A 25,751-nucleotide genomic window follows, 5' to 3' on the forward strand; every position below is an offset into this window, starting at 1 on the left:
TAAATAGGTTTAGCATACTCGCCTAGTGAAGTTTAACGGTCGAAGGTGGTAGAAGTAGATTTTACACTCCTTATTTATTTTTAAATTATCATATTTTTCATGTATATGATATTACCATAAAGAAGTTAGATTTTTTTTAAAATTATGGATTGGCATAAAAATCATGATTTATTATCAAAAGTGGTTGCATGAATATTTTTAATGAAAATAGCATATACATAAAGCACGAACTTTATCATGCCATTTAGTGTGTTACCATCAACTTATGTGTATATTTTATAAAACAAATATGAACATTTTAAAGGCTCTTAGATAGCTTTAAATGGCCTCTAGAATTGGAGAAGATTAACATTTAGAGCTAGCATCCATACGAACACATACCCTGTTGCCGGTATAAAGTGACCATAGCACGACTATCTATGAACAATATTTTAAACTATGATGTGCTAAATGGTAGAAGAATGATTTACGAATTTATTTGCAAAATGAAGTTGGAACTATGTTTATGAAATAACAGCACAATTTTTTTTTTTCCGGCATGTTTTAGAGCCTGTACCGACGCTTATAAGCGTCGGTAATTTTGGCGTCAACGCTTTCAAAAGCATCGCAAAAGCGTTAGGTGGGGGTGGAAACTTTTTCTGCCGAGACTTTTAGAGAGTGTTGATAAAAACTGATGATTTGCCGATGTTTTTAAGCATCGTCATGTTTTGGAGCCCACTGACGCTAGTAAGCATCGGTGAAAACCGAAGATAGGCCAACGCTTATAAGCGTTGGGCCTCTCCAATCTTCCGCCGACGCTTATTAGCATCGTTAGAGTTAATTTTTTATAAAAAAAATATTATGGTGTCGTTAGAGAAACATCCTTTGTTTCCATTCCAGAACTTGATGCTAAGGGAGAACCAGAAAATTCATTACAATTTATCCAAAGAACATATTATCCACAATGAACATGTTATCCAAAGAACATGTTAAATATTATAGAAGAAATTTCACAATGAACATGTTATCCAAAGAAGAATCACAAATCTAAATATATCATTCAAGTAGAGTCACCTTTATCCTGGAAGAAGGAGTGAAGCTTCTCTTGATGTTATCCTTCCCTATCACGAGGACGAGACGACCATCAGAGCTTGCGATGCTACTGCCGGAGGTTGTAGCGCCTATCATGGGTTGCGATGCTTGGGACTTGCCATCAGTCGGCCGCCATAGAGAACACCGGAGAAAAGAAAAAAAGAGGAAAAAAAAGAGATAGAGATAGAAGAGATTAAACCTGAAGGTAATGGCGATATCGTTCTCAAATTTCTCGAAAGCCTTATCCATGATCTCGAGAGGAGAAGTATTCTCGAGCTCTCTCACTAGCTGATTGTAATCTACCTTCTCTTCCTCCTCCTCCCTCCCCTTCCCCTTCTCCTCCACCACCGCTTCCACCATCGTAGCTAGTGCCGCCGCCGGTAGCGCCACAGAGTCATTCCTCCTGGTAGGCTCCACCGCATGAAGCAACTTCACGGCCCGTCACATCTGGGAAAGACATTTGAGCGTCGATGGCACAATCGACGCCTCCAGATGCCTCACAGATCCAATTAGGGCAGTTGTGCCAAGAACCATCTATCTCAGAAAACCAAAAGGCGAAGAAAATTGGGAGAAAGAAAACACACCTCGCCCATCACAGGAGATGAGCGAATGCGAAGAGATTGAACCGAAAATCGGAGCAGCAGATGCCATTAGAAGAGATTTGGTTTTAAGCATCGTCTGGGTTGGAAGGGGGCTACTGGAGGGGGGTGGGGGGCGGCCTTATCCATCGGCCCGGCCGACCGGACCACCGACGAGAACCTGGCCCGGGCCGACCCGAAGTCGCAGAGCTTCAGGTCGAGCCGGCCATCAAGGAGGACGTTCGCTGCCGTGATGTCGCCATGGACGATCGGGAGCTCGCCGGACCTCTCGTGGAGGTACTCCACGGCGCCGGCGACCTCGAACACGATCTGCATCCTCCGCCGCCGCCTTGGAGCTTCTCGTTGAGGCTTCCTCTGCGAATCAAAAAGGGCAAACCTCAATCTGGACTCAGAGGCGGTGAGAGTTGGGTTGAGGGGAGGATCTTAATTAAAAGTTTTATGGATTTTGTTCGGGAGTGAGGTGGTGTCCGACCGCGCTTTAAGCATCGTCTGGCCCAAGGGGATCGCTTGATCTTCGATGACACTTAAAAGCGTTGTCTTAAGTTACTGTTTAATATGTTTAGAAAAAAAAAATAGCGTTAAGTGGGGGGAGTTTAGTATATTGTTTTGCGATGACGCTCTTAAGCGTTGTCTACTCTTTTACTCTTTGGCCTCCAACGATGCTTAGAAGCATCATCAAATAAATTTGGTTTCCACGATGCTAATTAGCGCCATCTTAGTTTTATCCCTATCGACGCTACTAAAAAGCGTCAGCAAATTTTGGTACACTCATCAAATTGCCGACGCTTCTTTCGTGCATCAGCACATAAAAGTCAGGATAGCCTCTTTGCACTCAGAAAATTGCCGTAATCAGCTCCAATGGATCTATGCTGCAGTATCCCATAGTCCACATAGGTTATGAGCCGGATTCGCTAATACCATTTGTCACAACTCAGGATCTCACTCAAAAAGGCTAGCCGGAAGGTATTATTTGAATTTCTTGATTCTATATAAGCACCCAAAATTTTCTCGGTAAATAATTGATAATGGACTGAACGCACGACCACACGAATTATCACAATGCAAATTTATATATTTATGTTACAAAAGAATAAAAATAATGCAGAATTAAACCATCAATGATCATTGACTGATTGGCACCACATGTAGAAATCGTTTCCTTCAGTGATGAAATCTGTACTTAGCTCCTTTCCTTCTAATTTCCTTTTGAATTCAGAGATGTGACAAGATTGTGACCCTCGGCGCCCGCCTAGTCCTCAACTACGCCTCCTCCTCCTCCTCCTACTCCCACGCACGGAGCTTAATTCTTCCTCCTCCTCGTCCGCTCCTCGAACCGTCGCCGTCCGCGCTGACGTCTTCGACCCCGCCAACGTCAAGTCCCTCTTCGACCGGGCCGAGTCCTTCTTCGGCACCGCGCCCCACACCCTCATCGCGTGCGCCGGCGTGTTCGACTCCAAGTACCCCTCCCTCGCCGACAACGCCGTCGACGACTGGGACGCCATCTTCTCCGTCAACGCCCGCGGCGCCTTCCTCTGCTGCCGCGAGGCAGCCAACCGACTCCAGCGGGGTGGCGGCGGGCGGATATCACGGTGTCGTCGTCGCTGGTGGGGGCGCTGAGTCCGGGGTGTGCGGCTTACATGGCGTTGAAGGCGGCGGTGGAGGCAATGACGAGGATCTTGGCGAAAGAGCTGAAGGAACGGGGATCACAGCCAATTGCGTGGCGCCAGCGCCAGTGGCGACGGAGCTCTTCTTCGCCGGGAAGAGCGAGGAGGCAGTGAGGAAGGTGGAGGAGGAGTGCCCGCGGGAGCGGCTGGGGGAGACCAAGGACATCGCACGGGTCGTGGGCTTCCTCGCTACGGACGCCGCCGAGTGGGTTGACAGCCAGGTCATCCGCCCGAACGGTTCGTTCTATGCGAAAAAATGTCCGCAAAGTTCGTTCTATGCGGACCCGCTCCGCATAGTTCCTTCTATGCGGACCGGTCTAATAGTACCTTCATCCGGTCAAATAGTTGTTTCTATGCAGAAAAAATGTCCGCATAGGTTTTTCTATGCGGACAACGCCCGCATAGTTTCTTTTATGCAGAAAACTCCTCATTGTTTCTTCTATGCGTACCCTGTCCGTATAATTTCTTCTATACAGAAAAAATCTGCATATTTTCTTCTATGCATACTTTGTCCGCGTAGTTTCTTCTATGCGGGCTATGTCCGCATAGTCACTAAGGAAGATCCAACACAACCATATGCTTGAGGAAGTCTTATGATGGAAAAGTTATAGAACCAAGGCAAGTAAAAGATAGGACATAGTAAACTATTTTGGATAAGTTTTATGGGCTCTAATTTCCTAATATCTCAAGTCTAATGCCAAATGCATTTGTAGAATTATACCAAAAAAAATAAGATCATCAGAAATAATTTGCATATTTTCATTGTTAATTGATTATTTACTCTGAGGTAAGTCACTGCATTTTATCCCACTTTTTTATTTATCTTCTATCTGCCTTATCACATGCTTTGCTAAAATTGGAAAAATCATATCAAACAATTTTTCTTCACTTTATCTAGCTTACCCTTCACCGTATACAGAACATTCTTAGAGGTCGATATCATTTAGATTGTACTGTTTCAATCTTACAAAATAATTTCAAAAGTTTACTTCAAGCAGCATAATGGATGTGGCGGCATCATTGTTGATAGATTGAGAAATAATTGAAGCATTACCAACCAGACTTTATGATACTTGATACTACATTTTTCCACTAATGCTACCACCCCCAACAAAAATCATATGGGGAAGGCACCGTAATACATCATATGGGGTGGGAAACTTTTTTTTTTTTTTTCACGTTTCCTCTTATGCCTATCTTAAAGAGAAAATCCAAAAGTCAAATAAATATAGAACTTCTCCTACTAACAAAATCCGTCAATTCTATAACTTAGAAAATAATTAAATAAATTCATGCACTAATAAAGATCGTACGCCAAGAAAGTCTGTCGTATTCTTTTTCATTCTCGTCAAGTGATACATACTCATCGGCTTCCTGATACATACTCTAAGCTTCTTTGATACACGCCTAGTAGCAACCCAATATATATACCTTCAAATAAATTGATACATAGTTTCCATAATATAGTGTTTACCAATACATAATATATGGCTAGTTGATAAACACCTATCAATATAATCATCCAACATCCTATACACACCTCTAGATAAATCAATACATATTTTCAGATATGATGCTCACCAATATATACTACATGATTAAGTAATACATACTCATTGTCTTTTGATATATACTATAAGCTTTTCTGATATACACTAAGCAGCAACTCAATACGTATCTTCAGGTAAATTGATATATAATTTTTAGAATATAGTATTCACCAATATACACTATACGGTTAGATGATACACACCTAGCAAAATGTTATGTAACGTTTCAATATACACCTTTATGTAAATCGATACACAGTTTTCAAAAAGAGAGAAAGGAATTAAAGAGGAGAAGAAAGACCTTATGAATGGAAGAGATGGCTTGATAAGAAAGAAGATGGAATTAGAAGAGGTTTGACGAGGAGGAATGAGGATACAGATGGTCTTTCTTTGTGGATGATCTCTCTTGGCACGAGAAGTTTTTTTTTTCTCTTTAAGTTAAGGGACTAACTGACTCCGTTAGTAGGAATCTTCTTATCTCTATTTAACTTTTTGATTTCTTAAAGAAAGAGTCTTGTCCCAATTGATTTCTTCTTGTCCATTAGTAGGTTCTTTGCCTTCTTATAGGCACATCTTACATGTATAACATGTAAACATGTTTTTATTCTTTTTTGCAAAAATGAGGAAGCTTGGCCTAATATTTTGAAACTTGGACCATTGATTAAACTACAAAAGGGATTGGGTCACATGTCGTGGTTCCATTGTCAAACCAACTGTAATTGGACCATGACATCACAATTACATCATAAATATAATTGTTAGTTCAAAAAATGGTATATGTGACTATTAACTATTTTAATTCGAAAATTAGATTAGAATTGTGGTTGTAAAGTTAGGAACACAATTCAAGAATTCTTAGCATGTTTCACAATTTTTAGCAAACTCAAATATTCACATGGCAGCATGATAGATTCATAATGCATGAGTTTGTAATAGCACCTTATGTAATTCAAGTTTGCAAAAATGACAACTACGTCATGTTCTATATTCTTATAAATTCAAAAATAGATTTTAAACTTTCACTAAATTTAATTGGGTTTCCTTGTAGCTTATTGTAGATTATGAACAAGGGATTGGATCAGTGAATAAAATAAAGCAGGCACGAGTTAGAGAAGGGGGATAAGAATTTCAGTAACAATAAACCCTAAAGTCTAAACTAAGGCTTTGTTTTCCCAAACAAAATACTAAACAGAGGTGAGTGATGGGGACTACGTGGGGGTTTGTAGAGAGTGAGGCAGTGCTTCTGTTGCCGATCTCTGGCGCCGCTGGGCTTCGCTGCAGGCTCCACTGCAAGCAGCAAGAGGACGTTGAGAGGCAGTTATAGTAGAAAGAGAGAAGCATGCCATTCAGCAGTCACCATGAAGTGGGAGAGATCATCGGCGGCCGTCTCATCAACTATGATATTTTTACTCTTTAGTAAAATACTATGATCAGTCATACCAATTCAAGAACATCATGCATGGAAAAGAGAGAAATCGACTCAGAAACAGATAATGGCTTATTCCACCAATCCAATATCGTACATAGCTCTGCATAAGATCTGATCTGTAACTAAAACAAGGAGCCAAAAGAAGGCGAAAAAAATTTACAAGCTAAGTGGTCTTTGAGATGGCACCTACCACCTGTCGGAAGTGATCAACATCGCATGGTATCCTCAAGATCCCTTCTTGGTTGTACCCCAGCTCATCTGCAGCCATCTCAAGCAGCATAATGATACGTGGGTTGCTGAAGAGGTTAACATGAAGCAAAAATCTCTCCATTGTTGCACCCTTTCCAACAAGTATCGGGACATATCCTTTCGGAGTTCGATCTGCCATGGCCTTCTTGGATGGAGGAGTCCTCAACCAATTGCACCAAGATCGCGAGTTCTACCCTTGTGTCCCCCTCTTTTTATATATGATCAGTGTCTATATAGTGAACCTAACATTTCGTGACAGTTGATACTACTGTGATGGTCAGAAAGGGAGTAGTGTCTTCGAGAAGGGTTCATGGATGATGTCCGTTGAGTGGAAATAATATACATGAGTAGTTAGAATGTGCCTTTGGAACTGGTTTAAGTATGCTGGATCAGGTTTTTTTTCTTTTTCGTAGTAGCTTTCTATTGGATAGCTTTTCAAACTGGCTATCATTCTTGGAATTCAGAAGAGAGGGTTTCGAGGTAATATGAAGAGACAAACAGACGTGGGAACTCGAACTAAAAAATTCAGATTGACCCGGAGCCGTAAACTCCTCCTTTCTTACCGTCCCCTTGGTGACCAGAATCCCCAGTTCTTAATTTTATATGATCTTGAGCAGACGTTTCTCAGTTCCTTTCTTTATTTTTCTAATAATATCAAGTATCAAAACCTTTTTTCCCCTTCCTTGGTTTGAAACAGGTGTCTGGTAGCAAGGAGTATGAGGTTTATAAATGTCTATTTATGCTTCAAAAATGATAGGCACCACAGCAGAGAAAAGGAGAGAACTCTGATATTATGTTTCGATGAAGTGTCGTCTAATGCATGAGTTCTACAGACATGCAAATATCTGAAGTCGTGATGGATGATGCCTCACAGAACTTTCAGTATAAGTAGTCAAGTTTAAAATTACAAAAGGTGGCTTTCCAACAAGTCAGGCGTCAAGGGTTTATGGCTGAGGACACGCGCCTTTGAACCGAGAGAATTTACAGAAAACATTTAACCATCAGCAATGATGTAAATTATGCATACCAAACTTGAGCTGCATTAGTCCATGAGAGAATACCTATTAGCATTGTTTCCTAATATAACAACCAAGGACCACAACAAAAAAGGTTAGCCGGAGTATTATCTAGGTCCTTGATCCAATGCATAGTAGATGTGGGACGAAACACACACTTGCACAGGTCCTTGTATGCTCTTCCTGTTTATGTCGTGGCATCCTCACCAAGTTAAGCATCAAATCTATTCAAATTCATTCACAAATATTGCAAAACTAATTACAAACATCTTGATCAGCTAACGGTCAGCCCAAATAGGCCTATGCTATATTATCTACTGATCCACATGAGCTACGGAGTGCAACTATTTTAATACCATTGGTAACAATTCAAGACTTTATCTAAAATGCCAAAAGAAACTGTTTGGGTTTCTTGGCCTCGTATAAATACTCAGGATCTACTCAATGTATAGCCGATATAGAAATAAACACATATGTGCACAGATCCTCACACCTAATATAGACTAAATTATCATTTGCTATAATCTCTTTATAATTTTAGCTTAATAACAGCTGAACCAACTTAATCCGATCAAATTAAGAAACTATTCTTAGTTATATGCGAAAGGAGAAAGCGATCCTCTTAGAACTATGACCAATGATGGGAGGATCCATAACAAACATAAATACAGGGTTTTGGTCCTTCACTACTCACGAAAAGATATCCCTATAAGATGGATCCCTTATGCCCTCTTGTGACAATGGAAAGCGAGTAAAGAGAAAACAGGATCATCCAATGGTCCCAAGTAAATTGTGCATACATATTTAGCTAGGTATGGAATTGCATGGCACGGGAAAGGTTTTCCGATATCAACTTCATTGAGCAAGGTGTGCTCTCTAGCTTATTGGTTTATGGCTTTGTATAATTGCTTGATTAATTATGACTCCTATGTATATAGATTATTGTTGCATATAATCTAACATAACCCTGCAACACTAAAACATGTTCAAATTGCACCCAGGCATATTAATTGCATGAGAACCCCGATCTTTTTTCGAACAATCTAAGAATGCTAGCTTGTTTATTAAAGGTAATTTTTTGCATAATATAGGACACTTGAGGACCAAGGGTAGAGTTTGATGTTGCCTTCCCTCAGTGCTCTAGGTCCGAACCTGAAAGGTATTATTTTTTTATATTTTTCAATATACAAAAAATAAAAAGATAGGGGCAAGGGTTGAAAGACTTAAAAAAGGATAGTCTAGAGCATGAGGCTCATGTCATTGTAAGATTTGAGTAGGGTTACATATACGCATCCTTACCCTTACATATAGAGCAATTTTCATGTTTCAAATCCTAGACCTCTAGATTCGAATGAAATAACCTTACCCTTGTTCCAAGGCTCTCGGGGTTAATATTATTAAATATAAAAAACAATATGAAAAATTTGAAAGCTTGCATCAAATACAATGGCTTGTGAATAATACTCTTTGTTTCGTGTAGCACAGCTCAGCTTTGGCCAAGTTAAGTTGGGCTTTCCAGCGTTTGCTAATAGGCTTTTTTTGTCTTCGGAGCAAGAGAAAACAACGAAAGAAAAATCTCCAGCATTTGGTGATAGTCAAGCAAAGTAATTAATTTTTTAAACAATATTCTACACATTGGCAACTGCCTCCCTAGTGTTCTTAAAAAATAAATATTAAAGAAAAAGACAGCTGCCCCCTAATGAATCCAAGTCCCCTGTAATCAAACAATAGAAATTTTGTACTTTATTATGACTATAATTATCACAACAATCAACATGGATGCATGAGAGCTGACATTATTCAAACCCGTAAACTGTTACAACGGCCATGAAAAATTCCGTTTAACAATACGACCACTGACTGGAGATTGCTTTGGCCCAAAGTTGGCTCCGACCCAAGTCCTAATTACCAGATTTATGCATCATAATTATACAAGAAAGCCAAGCCTGTCAATAGGTAACCTTGTCCTATTGGACATATTATTGGGCGAACACTGTTATATTATAGCACTCAAAGCTTTATTTAAGAAATTTAGCTCTTATGGTTGCCTAGAGCCCCTCTTATATGTTGATCTACTTTTATATGTTGATGGTTTGGTCATTGAGCTAGAATTATACGAAGTTTTTCATATCCTAAACCCATATACCCCATGCATCCACAAACATCCCTATCTTGCCTGTCCAAATTAGAGGAATGGTAGTCAAATTTATTAGGTGGAACATCACATCAGATGGCAGGTTCTTTGTTGCTTGTTGGAATCTGCTATGAATTCCCTTCATCTCCCTTCATCTCCATCACAGAGAGAGAGAGAGAGAGAGAGAGGGGTATAGATTTGGCTATGCTTGAGTAGATCTTCATCATGAAGCAAACTTTTTTTTGGACCATTTAATCCGTTGCCTATGCATTATGAAGGTTTGTAATAATGCCATTTGACTTTTTATGGCCTCCTTAGCTATCTATTATCATCTATCCGATTTTTCAATGATATAATTTTGATGGATCCATTGCCCACACAATGTGAAGGTGTGCAATAATGCCATTCAACTTTATACAGCTTTTTTTTTTTGTTGTTTGTGCTCATCTATCCTTAATTTCAACAATACAATTTTGTTTGATCCCCCATCTATGTCTTGTGAGGTTGTGTAAATGGTCCGATTCAAGCCATGATGACCTACCTCCAAAGAAAAAAAAAATGATGACCTAATCTCCATCTACTTAGTCCTAATTTGATGAGATATTTAGAACCAGATCTAGGCCAAAAAATTCTTTAGGAGTTTGCATTTGAAAAACTAGGACTTGATTTGATCATAAATTTTTCAAACCTTGAGTATTGAAAATGAGTCACATATTAAAATTTAACCCAACTTGACCAGATTTGGCTCGCAAATTTTTATAACTCCTCCAATTAATTTTTAGATATACCTATGATTTAAATCCAAGACCTCTTCAAGGGCAAGCCGCTAGGGCAAGCTGTCAACCAACATCGACTTATCTTATTATTGTATAAAAATTTTATATCTATATCTTTATTGATTCGAGGCTCAACTAAGATTGAACAGCACCTTCATAAACAAAATTAGTTGGGACAGTCCATACAAGTATATTTTGATGATTCTTTTCTTTTACTTTTCATGTCATTATTAATTTGCCTTTTAGTTTTGGAATGACTAATTATGTACTTTTTATTTTTACTTGTATTCAGATCCAAATATAAAATGTTGGTTTTGGTTTATACTTGCCTCATACAACCTAAATGATCTGATTTGTAGGCATATTACTTTGTAGGCCCGTACTAGTTAGCTAATAATTTAACCATGACTCAAATTAAAAAGTGAAGGTTCAAGTCGGTTTTATTCCTGGTCAGACTTCAATCCAATTACAAGCCTGCAAGTGTGTAAAAAATAAAAATAACCATACATGAGTACATTTATAATTCTTCAAAACAAGTCCAATCATGCGTAAAGGACTACACGTAAAGTGTTAAATGTGCAATGACCACTAATAGCTAGTAGTCAAAAAAGATTTTGTGTCAAATTATAATTATACATAATAGTTATTATTTGGTCATCCATATGCTATCTAACATGAACAGTTCCATTTTTTATTTCACTCTTTAAATTTAATTTTTTTGGCTTGGTATTTGAAATATTAAGAGTTACTAATTTAAAATGTTAGTACATTATATAAATGAGCACCTTTTGAATTTATATTACTTATTTGTTATTATTATCTCTATTATTATAATCACAAGTTTTAAGAATCATTGTTATAAAGGTAACAACCCAAGACCTCACCTAAAATGGCCAGTTAGAAGATATTATTTGAGTTCCTTGATTCTGTATAAGTACCCAAGATCTACCCAATGAATAACAGATTTGGGGCTAAACACACGCTCGCACGGATCCTCGCATACTTCTCCCATTTAACCCCTAATGTCTTCATGAGGCTAAGAGTTCAAATCTATTCAAATTTAGTCACAAACACCATGATTGGCCCATGGTCAACCTCAATGGATCCATGTTGCAGTATCTTTTGGTCCACATAGTTTATAGGCTTGGTCTCCTCTGATACAATTTGTAATAATCTAAGAGGTTATCAAAAATAGCTAGCCGGAAGGTAATATTTGGATTTCTTGATCCTGTACAAGTACTCAAGGTATACCCAGCGAATAACTGATGTGGGACTAAACACACGCTCGTATGGGTGGGAGTCTTCTCCCCCCTAATTTAGATGGAGAAGAAGGCTTCCTACATGCAGTCCGAGTTCGAATCAAACTCGGGGATCTTGCCTAGATATTTCTCCTCCTCCTCCTTGGATTTCCTCCATCCAAATTGCCGTGAATCACCGCGATCCAATCTTTTCTTCTTCCAAATTCTTTCATTGACTTCTTGTCGAAAATCTTGTCGGAGCTTCGCCAGACCGAGGTGAGAGTTCTTCCCCTGCTTCTCCTTTTTTTTTTTGTTTTAGAGCTACTGTCATTGAGCCGGCAATCACAGAAATTCCTCCCAAAAAAGAGGTGCCCTATTTTAGCACCCTTCTTTATGCCGCCACTGGCTATGGAATTTGGCCAATTTTTGCTACCGTCTAGGACCCCTGAATGTGGCTATTGATCTATGGAATCAGCCATGACATAGGCTGAGATTGATCAACTCTTGGTCTCACTTTCTTCCTTTCTTCTTCTTCATTGTACCAGTTGGCTATCGTCGCTGGTAAGGCTGCGGCAAAAGGACCGCCATGGGCCGTTGCCACCGGAGCGGACCGCTTTGGCTAGCAACACCTTGATTTGAGAAGAAGAGAGAGAGAGAATGGTTCTCCCCTATTTTGGTGAAGAAGAGAGCCCTCTCTCTTCTTTCTCTCTCCTTTCTCCTCTTTCACTCTCTTTCTCTCTCCTCTCTCTTGGATTTCTCTCTACCTAGATTGTTTCTCTCTTTTATTTCCCTCTCTACTTGGATTATTTCTCTCTCTACCTGGATTGTTTCTCTCTCTTATTTCTCTTTCTATCTAGATTCTTTTTCTCTCTTGTTTCTCTCTCTTCGCGTGGTTCTATGGACCTAGCAGGAGGGTCCCAGATGTTTTTATTGTAGACCTGGGTTAACCTCAATAAGAGTCCTAGACTAGTGTCATTGCGATTACTTGTCGCGCTAATCATACTCCGACCATTATTGAGTACTATTGAACTCTATCATTATGAATTTCTATTATGTTATATGTATTGTGGACTGATTCTTGTTTCATAATTTGACTAGTTAGATTGGCCAGAGCGGACCGACCCGGATTGTTGGATACTGCTCCCTAGTAGACGTTTTTCGTCTTGCACCCGATTGTTGTCAACCACTATTGGACCATAGTTGAAACATCTGATCTATTGTCTTGATTGGATATATGTTTTCCGATCAAACTGGATTACGTTATGCGGACTGGTTCATACAATTGGGTGATGTTATCTAGCTGGCTTCGTATATCTTTCTATACGAATTTATTTTTCATGACGAGCCCTAATTTTATATGGGACTATGGTCATCCGAGCAAGAAAAAACCTAATGAGATCTTATACTCTAGTTTCTCTCTCTTCCTGCTAGTACTTTCTCTCTCTAGCTTGATTTAAGAAGATCATTGGTTGTGAGGGCTACTGGATAGCCCTGGGTTGCTACGTGATGTGGACCCCTTTAGTGGATGAGTAGAGGATTCTGGGTTGTCGGATATCTTGGATAATTTTTGATGTTGACTTGGTTCTGTAGAAAAATAATCTTTTGAACCAGAGGACATTGAGTAGAATTTTGTGCACCTCGATTCATAGATCGCAGTGTGGGCAGGTGATTAGTCGTCTGGGTTATCAACAAAGAGGTAAGAATCCTTGTATACCAACCTGCATAATACAGATATTTTGCGCCTATATGTATGATATGCTAATGATCCAGATAAGTAAAAAGCAAAAATAGTTGTACAATGATTTTGGTATTAAATCATATTTTGATTATGTATGCTTATAATTGATAGTATGATGGATGCATATATGAGCATAACTTATACTTGCATATCGGACTAATAGATGTAGTGCTCTAGATTAATCATGTTAGTCTAAAGCTGAAAACAAAAAGAAATTGATGTGTGGATGTGAACTTGATTAAATGAACAAGAACTTTGGACTTATCCCGTCACTACTATTTGCTCTGTCATAGGCTAGAAATGTGAAACTACTTTTGCCCTTCATAAGCTAGAAATGTGAAACTACTATTTGCCATGTCATAGGCTAGAAATATGAAACTACTGTTTGCCTCGTCATAGGCTAGAAATGTGAAACTACTATTTGCTTTGTCACAAGCTAGAAATGTGAAACTACTGTTTGCTCCGTCATAGGCTAAAAGTGTGAAACTACTGTGTGCCTCGTCACAGACTGAAAATGTGATACTACTGGTTGCCCCATCACAAACTTAAAATGTGATACTATTGGTTTCTCCATCACAGGCTAAAAATGTGATACTATTGGTTTCTCCCTCACGAGTTGGAAACATGACCGAGATTTAGCCCAAAGTAGAAAAAATAATTGATCCAAATTTAGTTAAAAAAGAATGAAATGAAAAGCATTAAAATACTAATGAAGATTTATGAGATATCGTATGATATATCACTCTTGAGTAGCTAAATTTTTATTCATATTTGAAGTATATATTTAAATTCATTAATCAAAAATTATTGATAGTCGGTTTGTGATTTTATGATGTATACAACAATTTCTTGTGGTTTTCAAACTTATATTATGATTGTATTGGTGTGAATGTGTAGAAATTCTTACTGAGCTATAAAACTCACAACCCCACCTTTTTTCTCTTTTTCAGAGTAGCAGGATGTGCATAGTTCCGAATTAGTGATATTGAAGACACTCTAGAGTCTTTTTTTTTAAAAAAAAGGTCTTTAATTAGAGTCGCTACTAAAACTATTGGTAATAATTTGATAAAAGAAACGGCCTTTCCTTAGGCGTAAAGGCCGTCCATGAGATCATGAATATAAAAAACGTAATGTTCATCTATTCTCACTGGATATGTCTCAATCAATTAAAGCTCCTCTCCCCTCTCGCCATGCAAGTTGCGCTGGCTGATAGAAAAGCGACCGTTCTTGTTGCTTTTCTGGTGGATTCGGTGGGCGACCAGCAGAATAATTCGATTCTACCCATGAGATATCTTTCAAAACATGTGACACTCCGAACCCAACACTCTGATCGGCTATGTGATCTCTAGATTTGTGCTCGGCATGTCCCGATTTTTTTTTAATTTTTGGTCTAAATTGAACGACTGGGCCATTTTCAGTCAATTCTCAACGGTGGTTCCTCATTTGCAGTCCCTTAGTCAAGGCTCGTGTCTCTAGTTTCATCACAGGAAAAGAAAAAAAAAGGCTCGTGCCCCTCTAGAGCATTCTTTAACCTCGAAAATATTTTGTACATTGCTTCCCCATTTTATCGTAATTGAAAATTGTTTTATATACTAAAGTATCATGACTTTTAACTATACTAATGGAACAAATTTCTTGTGAGACTTTTGTTTAGTAACCCAGTAGTTATCATTTTAGGCATGCAACGTATGCTATCCTGGTAGTTTGGTTTGATGATGCTATCCCATATATACAAATGCTGCTAAGTGAACACGGTGTAATTTCAATCATTGCTATGGATTTTATCAAAATTTACAAAGTTATTAATAGCCGTCAGTTTATATTTTAGAGGACATACGTCCCTCATTGGAAACATCTTAGTTCAAAATAAGTGTCATACACAGTAGGTAGCACCATGATGTTGTTACTTGGACACTATGTCATATCTTTCTCTAATTACTCTTCCAAGAAATTATTATTATTATTATTTGTCTCTAAAGGAACCTAGTTTCATCTTTTCTGAAAAAAATCTTATGTTATTTCTCCTAGGTTATTGTTTTGGTTTCCATCTGACTTTACTCTATTTTTCTTTTAACACGAACGTGCGCTCCCCCTTTTTTCCACTCAAACTTATCTTTGTTTTTATCGTTCCTACCATGTCATCATTATAGAACTAGAAAAATCGTCCATTAATAATGTGAGGACCTGTGCGAGCGTGTGTTTAATCCCACATCGGTTATTCGCTAAATAAATCTTGAGTACTTATACAGAATCAAGGCACCTAAATGATACCTTCTGGTTAGCCATTTTGGATGAGGTTCTAAATTGTTACAAATGGTATCAGAGCGGAACCGGCCCATAACCCTATGTGGACTAGGGGACACTGCAGTACGGATCCATTGGGGCTGACCACGGGCCAATCGTGGTGTTTGTGATTAGATTTGAATGGATTTGAACCCGTAGTCTGATGAGAACGTTAGGACTTAAATGGGGGAATATGTGAGGACCCGTGCGGGCGTGTATTTGGTCCCACATCGGTTATTCGCTAGGTAGATCTTGGGTACATATACAAGATCAAGGAATCTAAATGATACTTTCTAGCTAGCCATTTTGGATGAGGTTCTGAATTGTTACAAATATTTTAGATACATAAAGGAACTAAAACGAATTTATACCTATATTTTTAATTTTCACATGACCAATGCTAGCATGATGGAGAATTCTCGCCCAAGAGATAAATAGCTGATATTTCTTCTCTCACTAGCAGTTGTATAGCATCATTTACCAGCTCAAAGAAACTAATAATTTACCTATCAAATGTTCAGTCAAGAGCTTCCCTTCCATGCGCCTATCAGTTGATGTCAAGTGGTGCCAAAGGTACGTCTGAAACTAACTTTTCCACCATCTTTTTGAACTATATGTCTTCTGTCTTTAGATAAGAGAAGCCATGCCACCTGATCAGGTAATACGATTGTCAAAGACTGAATTGGAACTCAAATGTTCAATGTCCCAAGGTCTAGTCTCTCTCTTTTTTACCTTTATACTTTTGGGTTGGGGGAATGGATCCAGAGGATGTGGGATTTGAAAATCTAGTGTCACATTATGGAGATGCTCCTTTTGTACTCCATGCTCTATAAAGAAAACGGTCCTATATGCGGATTATCTTTCTAAAGTGGAAGCATTTGCATGGGATTGTGGATTTGTACGTTTTTAAGGATGGTTTAATTTTGTTTGAAATGAGGAGGGGAGAGCAAGTTAAAAGTGGAGGATAAGGGGGAGAAGAAGTGAGGAGAATAGGAGCGGCTTGGCCGTCGTAGACAAAGAATAGATAAGAGAAGATGGAGAAGGGGGGAGGTTGAAGAAGATGGAGAGGAGAGTAATATAAAATGAAATGAAGAATAAGAAAGACGAGCAGTCACCGGTCGCAAAACTAATTTCTCAAAAAGCAATGGAACAACCAATGGTAAAGATTCATTTTTTTCATTTTATTAAAATATAATAGATATGTGCCATAGCAAAATCCATGTCTCTGATATGGAATAGGCCGACATTCAAATTCTTGACATGCATGAGTCTCTTCACAAGAGAGCAAGGAGAATGAACCACTGACGACCTTTTCTCAAAATATGAACCACAGACATTCGTGGGTAGATTGGTAGAATGTTCCTAGACAAAATGAACATTCTTACTGCTAGAAGCAAAATTTTTCTTTTTAAAATAAATGGCCTGTAAATAATTTGCTTCAAAAATAATATGGCTTGCATATACGAGATACGAGTCTATTTCAAAATAATAACAAAAATATACATTTGAAGGAAAAGAGAGTCATTACTCTTTCATTGAATGTGCAAGAAAAAAGATAAAATTAAACCAGTCAAAGTCATGAAGCTGAAATTCTCTTCAGCAAGAAATGACACTGAAAATTGATTAAAAATCCACTGACATCGCACTCGAAAAATCTAAATAAATTTTCTAAGTGCGAATTTGTGTGCGCGAACGCATGTGCACCCAATGCAATATTAATGATTCTAGAGATATCTACTACTTTTGCAATCACTGTGCATGCATATTGCTGTAATAAGTACAACTTTTAACCAAAACATTTAAATTTTTTACATTTTTATTTTTTATAAGCAATTAGTATGCTATTTTGAAATAAATGATTCGATATTTCATGAGTCATCAAATACATTAACTAGATGTTATATGCATTTATACCTTCTCCTTAATTTACAGAAACAAATTTAAATATAACCTCATTGTAACTAATCTTCATGGTAGCCATAGCTAAGAAAAGCTAGAGAAAATTTCAGGAAAAAATATATAATCTTGATGTGTGGATGGAAAACTAAACCCACAATTCAACTAGAAATAGAAGAATAGGGTTATTCACAAGTCTTTAGCTCATTATTGAACAATTACTGTAATTTAATTTTTCATGCATTTCCAAACCATGCATGAGTCCATAAAAGTAACTATATATACTAGCATCATTTTGCTTCTTCAACTTCTCTTTTTAGCATAGAAGGCAGAAAAACTTTCTTGCTACTAGTCTGCTATATTGGTTTTTAACCAATTCCCACAAAACATATGAATAGTTGTTCTTAAAGAAACAAAAAGGGAAAAGAGAGAGGGGGAGAAAAAGAAATTTACATATTAGCGCCTGCTCTATGTGTAGAGAGAGAACATATAAAGGACAGGAAAAAAGAAAAAAAAAAGTATAAAATTTATACTTTTATACTTTCTCTCATAAAAGTATAAATTAAACAAAAGAAAATAAAAGCAATTAAACAAAAGAAAATAAAAGCAATTTCAGAGTATCATCTAGCTTTGGAAATCACATCTATGGACTATATGCCGGAATTGTTGAGCATTGCATGGGATCATGAGGATGCCTTGTTGCCGATAACCATACTCCTGAGCTGCCATCTCGAGCAAAGGAACGATGCATGGGTCATTGAGAACCCTGACGTGCACAAGAAATCTCTCAGCCTCCCCCTCCTCACTCCCCACCAGCATCGGCACATACCCTTTAGGAATTCTCTTTGTCATCCATTGGCCCTCACGCTCCGCCAAACGCTCGTAGTGCACCGCCGGCTCACTCTTCTTTCTTCTCCAACCCATACCCCTCTCTCTCTCTCTCTCTCTCTACAAAAGAAGAAGAGATAAGAACGGAAAACTTTTCTCTTTTGGCTTGTGCTCTATGCACTCACAGGCCCTAAATTGTTCTATCTGCTTGAAAGCCAAACTACTCTATCAAGGGCTTATATAGAATGGAAAAGATAGCTCTTCCAAATACCTGCTCTTTCCCTGAAATGTAGTTGAATAGGACCGCCGCGGTGTTTTTGTGGACTTTGTCTGGGAACTTTGATATCATTCAACGGGGAAGAATTCTCTACCATTAGCTTATAAGTTATATTACTCGTGTGGGGGCAGTTTATTTCGTCACACCCCTTTGACCAAGCTATCAGCATAAATAAGATCCAGTTGGTCGACGATGTCTCTCTCTTTTTTGGTACATAACGATGTTTAGGCTCTCAGAGCACGAACCAAATCGTTAATGAGTTCCCACATAGAGGGTTGTGTCTCTTGGGAAGTAGGGTCTGGACTTGGACCACTGGGGGGAAAGCGTTTGCTGAAAGGAAATTAATGGATTTGGACCATGCCTAGGGCTCTACCCTGCAAGTTTGAACGGTTCGGGATCTCATGCTACAAATAACCAGTTAATTAAATATCACATATATATGACTCTGTTGGTCTCTTATGATGACTAAATAAATGGTGGTTACAAGGGGACTTGGACTGGGCTCAACCTAACCAAGGTTAGCTCGATCTGACACATAGAAGAGAGGCACGGATCATAAAGCATCAGAAAATCTCTTTTTTAACTCCGTTTCTTCTTTGTCTTTAACATCTTTCTCCAACCCTGTAGGAAAAAAATAATTCTTTAGAGCAGAAAAATTCGATCTGCACATTCCCTTTAGTATTTCTTCTCTACCTATTTATTTATTTCTCTCTTTCAGACATCGATGGCATTAACGATGGCACATGCATGTCATAACAAAGACAAGAATCAAAATAATTGAGAGCTTTATTCGTCCAGGCACGGTGAGCTCACCATCATTAAATGGACCCATGTGTGCCCGAGAATTCAACAAAGATGGCTAGTTAATTTGTACATGATTACAGACTTGGTCCCCCACCTTAAATTGGGTGCTGGAATTCAATGGGTTGCAGGCAATCTGTAGGCTGATAGATATTTTATGAGATCGTTCAATGGACGAAGTTATAGACGACTGAGAATCAAAAAATGATAAAAAATTAAAGAATCCTCTTAAAGGTGGAAAAGCGAACAAGTGGCTTTGTGAAGATTTACTCGGTTTCGAATTGCAAATTTATGAATCTTATAAAATTGATATATAGAAGAAAAAAAAGGGTTTAATTTCTTCCTCAGATGACATATCCCATACAACTTGAAATACTAGAACTTGCTCAGTTGTAGTTGGTACTTTTCTTTTTATTTGAAAAAGTAAAATATCATGTACTTAAAAAGAGATGTCAACCAGTATAGTTACATCCAAGCTGCAAGCGCTGCTATTAATCTTAATTATGCTCAAACAACCGTTTATTTTGCCCAACAGGATGGTACTATGGTGAAGCAAATTGCATCCATTCATCTTCTACTAGTAAGGACGCGATACAACACCGAACATTGTGATGATCATCGAGCGCTTGTTTTAGTATGTAATGACTAAACTCTAGAATGCGTAAACTCTTATGAACCATCTTACCATACAAAATTCTCATATATGGCATAGTGTAATGCCTATTCACTTCCACTAATTGATATGATGGGAAAAATATTAGACACCTCAACTTCTGATCAAACCAACCTTAACAGTCTCGGTACAAACCGACGTAGACAACTTCATCCTCAGCCGAGGAGCCTGCCAACTGAGATGAACGACTTCGTCTCCAACCGAGGAGCCAATCGACGTGCCGACAAGTATTGACAGTCCTAGCAATCGGCCATCCTGACAGTGACTAGCTATTGTGGCAGCTTTATATTCAGTGCGCGGTCGTATGCCGACCATTTTTCACTGCCCGCCACCACCTTTGGCTGCCGCCTCGCCAGACCACCATGATTAGCCATTAGTCCACCTCCTTCATCCTCTATTTTGCCAAGAATAGGAGAAAGAAAACCCACACTCTCTTTCTCGCTTTTATTTCTTCTCATCTCTTTATTTCTCTCTCTAAAAGGCCTATGGGCCCTAGTAAAGGGTCCCACCTTCCTATCCTATAGACCGAGGTTGACTCCTCCAAATTAAGAGGCCCTAAATCGCCCTAGTGCCCAGGTCGCTTAGCAGACTGATCACCTCAGCTCTGTAGAGAATTTCTAAAACCCACTAATGATGAACAATATTGAACGATTTTGACCCTGATTGAGTTCGTGGCCTATGATTCATTGAACGAATCGTTTAGACCTGACCCACTTGGAACCACTACATGCCCAATCAAACATCCTATTTTCTTGTTAGTTTAAATTATATAAAAGCCATCAAATAGCAATTAATTTTGCTTTTAATATTTTAAATAGGTTTAGCATTCTCGCCTAGTGAAGTTTGACGGTCGAAGGCGGTAAAGGTAAATAGATTTTACACTTCTTATTATTTTTTAAATTATTATGTTTTTCATGCATATGATATTGCCATAAAGAAGTCATAATTTTTTTAAAATTACGGATTAGCATATTTACTATAAAAATCATGATTTATTATGAAAAGTGGTTGCATGAATATTTTTAATGAAAATAGCATATATACATAAAGCACGGACTTTATCATGCCATTTAGTGTGTTTTCATCTACTAATGTGTATATTTTATGAAAAAGATATGAACATTTTAAAGGCTTTCAGATAGCTTTGAATGACCTCTAAAATTGGAGAAGATCGACATCTGGAGCTAGTATCTATACGAACACAGGCCCTGTCGCTGGTATAAAGCGACCATAACATGAATATCTATGAGCAAATATTTTGAACTATGATGTGCCAAATGTTAAAATTAATATGGTGATTATGTATGCATGATTGGCTTTTTGACTTATTTTGATATATTGTACTATAAAATACTTTATTTTTTATAATATTTATTATTTTTATTAAATGATGAATTAATATGTGAAACTTATGCTTGATCCAATAAGATAGTGTAAGATTTACTTACTAAGCCGTGTCGCTCATATATTTTTATTTGTTTTCTCTTTTCATACGAGTAGGGTTAGTAGAAAGAAAGGATGGTCCAAGCTTGGATTTGCACTAACAAGCTTCGCGATTTGTAACAGAATTTTTTTTGTTGGTTGATTATGAATTTATATCTTAGTTAATATTTTTTTAAATATTGAGGATTACAAGTTTGGTACTTATGTTTGAATTTAGATGCTCTAAACTGGTGTTTACTTTATTATTTAGCAGATGGTGATATTGAACTTTTATTTATTATATTTTGTTGGAGATGGATATGGAAGCTAAATGTAATGATTGGCTTCATATTATCATGGGTTGTATCTCTCCGTAGCATGGTCGTGTTATGTCCCAAATTTGGAACATAACATACAATACTTAATAATAATTATTTAAATGCAATACAATCAAAAACAGTTCCACAATTGTGACTCTAATTAGCTAGTAATTAGCTTGTAATTGTGTCATTCACTTGTAATTTAGTGATCCTAATTTAGGAGAATTATTGGACTCAATGTGAACCACTTTGAATACTGCGAGTATTCAGGAGGATTATCAAACTCGATGTGGATCACTTTGGTCACTATGAGTATCCAAAGAAATTACCAAATTCGATGTGGAATATTTTAGCCATTACGGATATCTAGGAGGATCACTAGACTCAATGTAGAATACTTTGGCTACTACGAGTAGGGCAGAACAAGGTTCAAAAGCGAGATCCGCCACATCAAAAAATCGAGTCATATGCCAAACTTCCGGAAGTCATAACTTAGTCATATGATGCCCGATTGAGATGATCTTTATTTTAAAATTGGATAACATTTTGAATTCTACAATTTTAGGCAAACCTCCTAAGAAGTTGAATTGGGCTAAAATTCGATATTTTAGGCTATGAAAGGAGTGGTCAAAGTAAAAGTTTTCTTTTTGGGTAAAACTTTCACCGGACATAGCTCTTTATTAGAGAAGAATTAGATGGAGCGACAAAAGGTAGAGTTAATGTAGAAGTCGAGATCTACCTCCTCGATATTTTTATTTTTTTGGTTAGAAATGCCTATTTTAAGAAAAAGAATCCTACTAGAATTAGGAAGAGGAATACGATCCAAACTATATTTGGGCGGACCTCACATTATAAATAGAGGCTATGTACTTCTTTTTTTTAAGGATAAATGAAAGAAAAGGAGATTTAAAGCTCTACTTTTGTGATTTCTCCATCTTGTTCTAATTATCTTTCGAGAGATTCGAGTTGAGCGGGTTGAAAGAAATCTTTTTCTTCCTGATCGGATCAAGTTGGTATCCGAGTCATGCTCTTACCTGGTAGAGTTCTAACTTGATTTGATCGGATCAGGTTGGTATCAAAGCTTTAGCTCTTTACATATATAGGAGCCTTAGTGCATGATCTACATACACGAGCAGTACAAGCAGTCAGAAGAAGGGCGATCCATGCATGAAGTATATACATTAAAGAACAAAGGCGAGTATGGCTACTACTTTTATCTCGATAAATGATAAGAGGATAGAACATCTCACACAATTAGAGGAGATGATAGCCTAATTCACTGAGATTGTGTCTCGATTAGCGACACCTTCAACATAAGCACTAACAACTCTATCTTCGAACAAAACCAAGTGGTTCAGCTACGAGGCAGGGAAGTAAGTATTTTTCCATATTTAGGTTTGATTTAGTGGGAGCTAAATCTCCTAAACAAGGAAAGCTCTGATCCAAGAGGATCACCATACTTAATGTAGACCACTTTGACCACTATGAATATTTAGAAGAATCTCCAAATTTAATGTAGATCAATTTGGCCACTACAAGTATCAAAGGGGATCACCAAACTCAATATGCAACACTTTGGCCACTACGGATATTCAGGAGGATTACTAGACTCGATGTAGAATACTTTAACCACTACGAGTAAGCTGGACAGAGTTCAGAAGCGAGATCTGCCACATTGAAAAGCCGAGTCGCATGCCAAACTTTCAAAGGCCATAACTTGGTCATACGATGCTCGATTGAGATGATCATTTTTTTTAGAATTGGGTATCTTTTCAAGATCTACAACTTTGGGCTAACCTCTTGAAAGATTGAATCGGGCCAAAATTCTATTGTTTAGGTTCCCAAAACAGACTGGTCAAACCAAAAGTTTTTTTTTTCGATAAGACTTTGACCGAGCATAGCTCTCTATTCGAAAAAAAATTAGACAAAACAATAGAAGGAGGAGTTAATATATAAGTCAAGATCTATCTCTTTTCTCTACTAGAAATGTCTATTTTAGGAAAAAGACATCTAGTAGAATTAGGAAAAGAAATTCGACTTAAATTATATTAAGGCAGATCTCATATTATAAGTAGAGGCTATGTACCTCATTTTTTTAAGGATCAATGAAAGAAAAGTGAACTTAAAGTTTTATTTTCAAGATTTCTCTATCTTCTTCTATTTATCTTCCAACAGATTCGAGTTGAGTGGATTGAAGAAAATCATTTTTCTCCCCGATCGGATCAGATCCAATGAGCAATTCAATCAAGAATCCTATTGATTCAATCTAGATCAGACGGTCCTTAAGTTGGACCACCAGATTTTAAAAACAGTGGCTCCCCAAGCCTGCGGATCTGGTTGTATATTTTATTAGCCTAAGCTATATGCAAGGGAGAGAAAAATGGTACATCAATAAGGAGCCAAAAGGGCGAAAAAATTAGCCCACCGAATATTTGCTTTAGTAAAAAAGAAAGAACTTCTCCATTGAATGGAATTTAATTTCTCTTCGGGCAAGCTTTAGAGGCCACCTTATAACCTAATACAACCGAGTCAGGAGGATGGAATTTCAGAAATAGGAAACATAAAGGGTGGGGGAGACTGCATTTTGGAGTTTGAAATTGTTAGCAATATATCTCCTAACTAAATAAATAAATCTATAAATTCAATTAATAAAAAATCTTAAAGGAAATAATATACATGCATATCATTCGGCATCCAAATAATTCTATTTTAATACAAAATAAATCTATTCTAGCACAAAGTAAATCTATGCATTTAATAAGTTTATATCATAGAATTTCAAATCCTACCAATCTACTAATATTAAATTAAAAATAAAGGTAGAAGAAAGTAGCATGATTGAAAGCAGGTCGAAGCGCGTAGACGCTGTCCCAAAGAAGTATTTGCCCCCACGTACGGGTCACCCGGCAATCCTTCTCGGAGATACGACGACCCTACAACCTCTTCTTCGGCACGTCTCGGAAGAAGTCAAAGCGAACCCGATCGGACTTGCAGATCCAGCAAAGAACGGAATGAAAAGAACTAAATAAACTGAATAAAAAATGTAAAAATAAAATTTGGAAGTGGCTAAGAGGGAGAAGAATTTTTTCAGAATTTTTCCACTATTTTTCTGAAATTTTTCGTGTTTCCAAAGAGATGAAATCAAGGGGTTTAAATAGGGATTTTTACAGGGGCCGTTTGGTCATTTGCGGACGCGTTTTCAAACGCGTCCGTTTTCAAATGCGTAACGCCCGCTGGGCGTTACCTTTTCTCAAACGCGCACGCGGCCCGAGATTTTGGCCGCGTGCGCATTTAAGTTTTTTTTTTTTCAACAATCCCCCACAAAAAAAAACTTAAATAATTTTAAAATCAAAATAAAATGCTGGATATCTTATATTATGTAATAGGTGTAGGTACCTTTCGGTTTGAACCTTCACTTAGTGACAATTGATTACATCTGTGGAGCCAAGGTGGTCTTAACCTTGAACCTCGGTCCATGGCTCAGATTAAATCAACAACACACATAATATAGCCCGATCTGGGTTCTAAGCGGGTTGCGCTGTTATGGCCATGCGCAGATATCTATCATGTGCTTTTTAGGGAATCGCCCATTTCCCATAATCGCGGCCTCACGACTGCACATATAGGTGAGTCCTAATAAGGAAGCTAGCAAGGAAGCTCCTGCCTCTTGGGTCTCGGACTCATTAAGAGTTATACAAACGAACTCATCCTACCGCTTGCTTTTATGAGCACTAGCGCCATAGGGATGAGGAAAACATGAAATAGTGCTCCTCTTAGTCACACTCCG

At 37.9% G+C, this 25,751-nt stretch overlaps 1 pseudogene; it reads left to right on the forward strand.

The window, feature by feature from the left end:
• The first annotated feature begins 1,910 nt into the window (after positions 1-1,910).
• The window catches only part of LOC103709859, a 57,230-nt pseudogene continuing 33,389 nt past the window's right edge, over positions 1,911-25,751 (forward strand).

Source organism: Phoenix dactylifera, chromosome 16, assembly GCF_009389715.1.
Source record: "Phoenix dactylifera cultivar Barhee BC4 chromosome 16, palm_55x_up_171113_PBpolish2nd_filt_p, whole genome shotgun sequence".
NCBI classification, from domain to species: domain Eukaryota; kingdom Viridiplantae; phylum Streptophyta; class Magnoliopsida; order Arecales; family Arecaceae; genus Phoenix; species Phoenix dactylifera.